This window comes from Neophocaena asiaeorientalis, unplaced genomic scaffold (assembly GCF_003031525.2).
Source record: "Neophocaena asiaeorientalis asiaeorientalis breed wild unplaced genomic scaffold, Neophocaena_asiaeorientalis_V1.1 scaffold317, whole genome shotgun sequence".
NCBI lineage: Eukaryota > Metazoa > Chordata > Mammalia > Artiodactyla > Phocoenidae > Neophocaena > Neophocaena asiaeorientalis.
The window spans coordinates 4386729-4391484 of record NW_020173114.1 but is presented as its reverse complement, the minus strand read 5'-3'; positions in this window follow the sequence as shown (position 1 = coordinate 4391484).

Genomic DNA, 4756 nt, shown 5'->3' with positions numbered 1-4756 from the left:
CAGCCGGTCCGCGGTAGCCGGCTCCGCGCGCGCCTCCCCGCGGGCCTCCGGGCGTCCGTGCCTGGCGCGGGTCCGGTGTCACAGCCCCGGGCTCCCGCACTCACGGTGAACTCTTGCGGCCACTGCGCCCAGCGCCGGAGCGCCGCGTCGCAGACCCACTACGCTGCGACGTCCGCCCCGGACTAGGTAGACAAGGGTGGAGACCCGGCCTTCCTCCGCAGAGTAAAATCCCATTTCAGAATTGGTAAAATGTGCGGAAAATGAGGGTGAGACTTTCCCAAATCATCCTAGGTACTGTGGACGGAAGAGCCACTCATTTTGACCAGTGTTCAAGTCCTCCCCTTGTCCTCAATTAGGCCTTTTTCTGGATCATGGAATTATGGGGCGCGTGGAGGAGGAGCAGTAAACAATTTTCATACTACCTGACAGACATTATTTCTTTATTCATTCCAAACAATCATCTGAAGGTGTTGATATTCTCCAACTAGATTCAGAATCGTTATCTGTCCAGCCAGGTGTTTGGTTCTAAATTCAAGCCTCTGGAAATCCGTGGTCTTTTTTCTGTTCCTCTGAGTTTTTCCTTTGCAAGAATACTGTAGAAATAGAATCATGTAGTATGCAACCTCTTGTTGCTGGCTTCTGTCGCTTAGCATAATGCATCTGAGATTCAACTACACTGTTACATATATTGTTTCTTTTTTATTGCTCATAAGTGTTTTGTTGGATGGATGTACCATAATTGTATATGGAACAGTCCCCAGTTGAGGGACATTTCAGTTTTTTCCCCAGTTTTTGGTGGTTATGAATAAAGTGACTCGTGAAGTTTTTGGTTCGAACTTAAGTTTCCATTTCACTTGGGTCAACACTTAGAAGTGGGATTGCTGGGTCAGGTCGTTAAGTGTGCATTTAGCTTTATAGGAAACTGCCAAACTGGTTTCCAAAGTGGCTGCCACTTTAATTCACACTAGCAATGTGTGAGAATTATGGTTAGGTCATATTCTTGAAAGCACTTAGCATTGTCGCAAAAAAAAATCCCGATTTTAGCCATTCTAAGAGTTGTGTAGTGTGGTATCTCATTGAAATTTAAATTTGCATTTCTCTAATGATAATAGTGTTGGGCATCTTTATGTACTTGTGTGACACTTGAATATATTCCTCTTTGACAAAGCAGCTGTCCAAATCTTTTATAGATTTAAAAAAAAATTGGGTTGCTTATTTTCTTACTATTGAGTTTGAAAGTTCTTTATATATTTTGGGTATGAATCCTTTATCACACATCATGTGGTTTGCAAATATTTTCCCTGTCTGTCTTTTCATTTTTAGGGACTCCTGAAGAGCAGAATTCCTTAATTTTGATGTTATCCAATTTATCACTTTTCTTTTATACATGGTACTTTTGGTCTTGCATGTAAGAAATCTTTACCTAACTTCAGGTCAACAAGGGTTATTTTCCCCGTATGTTTTCTTCTAGAAGTTCTATAATTTCATGTTTTATATTTAGGTCTTCAAGTTAATTTTGCATAAGATGCAAAGTATGGGTTGACATTTATGTTTTCCATGTGGATATTCAATTATTTTGGTATCATTTGTTGAAAAGAATATTCTTCCTCTATTGAACTGCCTTTGCACCTTCATTGAAAGTCGCTTGACATGTGAGACTATTTTTGGACCCTCTAGTCTGTTTCATTGATCTATACGTCTATATTTTCTCCAATACACACTTTTTTTTTTCCTCCGGCTGCACTGTGCAGCATGCGGATCTTAGTTCCCCAACATGCGCCCCCTGCATTGGGAGTGTGGAGTCTTTTTTTTTTTTAAGGTTTTTTTTTTTTTTTTTGGCTGCATTGGGTCTTCCTTGCTGCACGGGGGCTTTCTCTAGTTGCTGCGAGCAGGGGCTACTGTTTGTAGCGGTGCATGTGCTTCTCATTGCGGTGGCTTCTCTTGTTGGGGAGCACAGGCTCCAGGTGCGCCAGCTTCAGTAGTTGCGGTGCACAGGCTTAGCTGCTCAGTGGCATGTGGGATCTTCCTGGACCAGTGATTGAACCCGTGTCCCCTACATTGGCAGGCAGATTCTCAACCACTGAGCCGTGCCACAGGGAAGTCTGAGTGTGGAGTCTTAACCACTGTACCAGCAGGGAAGTTCTAATACACACTTGTCATGACTGTTGAAAGTATAGTCAGTCTAGAACTCAGTTGGTATGAATCCTTCAAATTTTTTCTTTATCAAAATTGTTTTGGCTATTCTAGCTAATTTTCCATACAGATTTTAGTATTAGCTTGTCAATTTTGGCAAAAAATGTTGATTGGAATGAATTGAATCTATTAATCAATTTTGAGAGAACTGATATTTTAACAATATTGAGTTGTTCAATCCATGAACATATCTATCCATTTATTTAGATCTTCTCTGATTTATGTTTTTCATAGTTTTAAACATATGGATGTTGCATGGATTTTGTAAGATTTATACCTAAGTATTTCTTTAAAGAATATTATTGTAAATGCTATTTTTCAGTTTCCAGTTGCTTGCTGATTCTAGTGCTTACATGATTTTTTTTGTTTTATGTCTCAAATCCTGAGACCTTGCTAAACTCACTTTTTAGTGCTGGTAGCTTTTTGAAAAATTCTTTGGGATTTTCTGTGTAGACCATTGTGTTATCTGTGAATAGAGGCAGTTTTATTTCTTCCTTTCCAATATGTTTGCCCTTTATTTCTTTTTCTTCCCTTATTGCACTGACTAGGACCTCCAGTACAACACTGAGTAGGAGTTAGAATGGGCATCTTTACCTTATTCCCAATCATAGGGGGAAATCATTTAGTCTTTTGCTATTAAGCATAATATTAGCTGAAGATTCTTTTCTTCTGAGCCACGCAGCTTGCAGGATCTTAGTTCCCTGACCAGGGATTGAGCCTGCGTGCTTGGCAGTGAAAGTAGGGAGTCCTAACCACTGGACCACCAGGGAATTCCCTGAAGATTTTTTTAGATGTCATTTATCATATTGAGGAAGTTCCTTTTTATTTCTAGTTTCTGAGAGTTTTTTTTTTTTCACAAATGGGGGTTGAATTTTCTAAAAGGGCTTTCCGCTTCTCTTGAGATAATCACAGTTTTTTCCTTTTTAACCTACTGATATGGTTAATTACATATAAATTTTCTGAATGTTGAACCAGCCTTTCATTCCCAGAATAAACCCCAATTGATCATGAAGTAGTGTATTTTTAATATATTGCTGAAATCAATTTGCTAATGTTTGGTTGATGATCTTTGCATTTATATTTGTTCTTCTTATATATTATGGAAGAATTTATATAGAATTGGTATAATTTGTTTCTTGAATGTTAGGTAGAATTCTCCAAAAAAGCCATGTATGCCTGGGTTTATTTTTGTTTTTGCTTTTGTTTGTTTTTTTTAATGGTTCTAAAATACAATTCAATTTACTTAATATTTGTAGGATTATTCAGGTGATCTGTTTCCTCTTTGGCAGTTTGTATTTTTTAAGAATTTTATCCATTTCATATAAGTTGTTGAATCTATGGCCCTAGCATTTTTCATAACATGCCCTTATTATCTCTTGAATGTCTGTGGATCTGTAATATTCCCCCTTTCACACTTGACATTTGTAATTTGTGTCTTCTCTTTTTTCTTGGTAGGTCTGTCTAGAGGGCTTATCAATTTTATTGTCTTTTTAAAAAAAGAAACAGCTTTTGGTTTTATTGGTTTTTTCTCTTTTTTATTTTGTTTTAATGAAACTTAATTTCATTTAAGTTTAAATGATATCTGTTCTTTATTATGTCCTGTCTTCTGCTTGATTTAGACTTAATTTTCTTTTTCTAGTTTCTTAAGATAGAAGCTTAAATGACTGATTTGAGATCTTCCTTCTGTTTTAATATAAACACTGAGTGCTAAAAATTTTCCTCTAAATATTACCACTTCATGGCATCCCACAAATTTTAATGTGTTGCATTTTCGTTTTCATACAATTCAAAATATTTTCTAATTTTTATTGTGATTTCCTCTTTTATCATGGGTTATTTAGAGATGCTTAATTTCCAAATATTTTGCAGATATATTTTTATTATTAATTTCTACTTTCAATCTGGTATGGAATCTTATAAACTACCTATTCTTTTAAATTTGTCTAGGTTTGCTTTATGTCCCTAAATATGGTCTATTTGGTGAACATTCCAGCTGCATTTGAAAAATGTATTCTGCTGTTGTTAGCTAGAGTGTGGCATTAATGTCAATTAGGTAAAGATAGTTAGCAATGTTGTTCAGGACTATTAGATCTTTACTTTCTGCCGACTCATTCTATCAAGTGCTGAAAGAAGAATGGTGAAATCTGTCTGTAATGGTGGATTTGCCTATTTATCTTTTTAGATCTATCAATGCTACTGTTTTTGCTTTAGCCAGTTATCTTTTTTTTTTCTTTTTCCCTTTGGCTGCACCGCGTGGCTTGTGGGATCTTAGTTACCCGACCAGGGATTGAACCCAGGCCCTTGGCATTGAGAGCGCAGAGTCCTAATCACTGGACTGCCAGGGAATTCCCCTTTAGCCAGTTACCTTTTGGAGCATTTATAAATAATAAAAAATGAGTCTTATAATTACCTCCATTTATGCCATATTTAGTGTTCTTTATTCATTGTATAGATACAAGTTTCTCACTGGAATCACATCCCTTCTACCAGAAGAACTTCCTTTAACATTTCTTGTAATACAGGTCTGCTGGAAATAAATACTTTGTTTTGTGTTTGTTTGAAG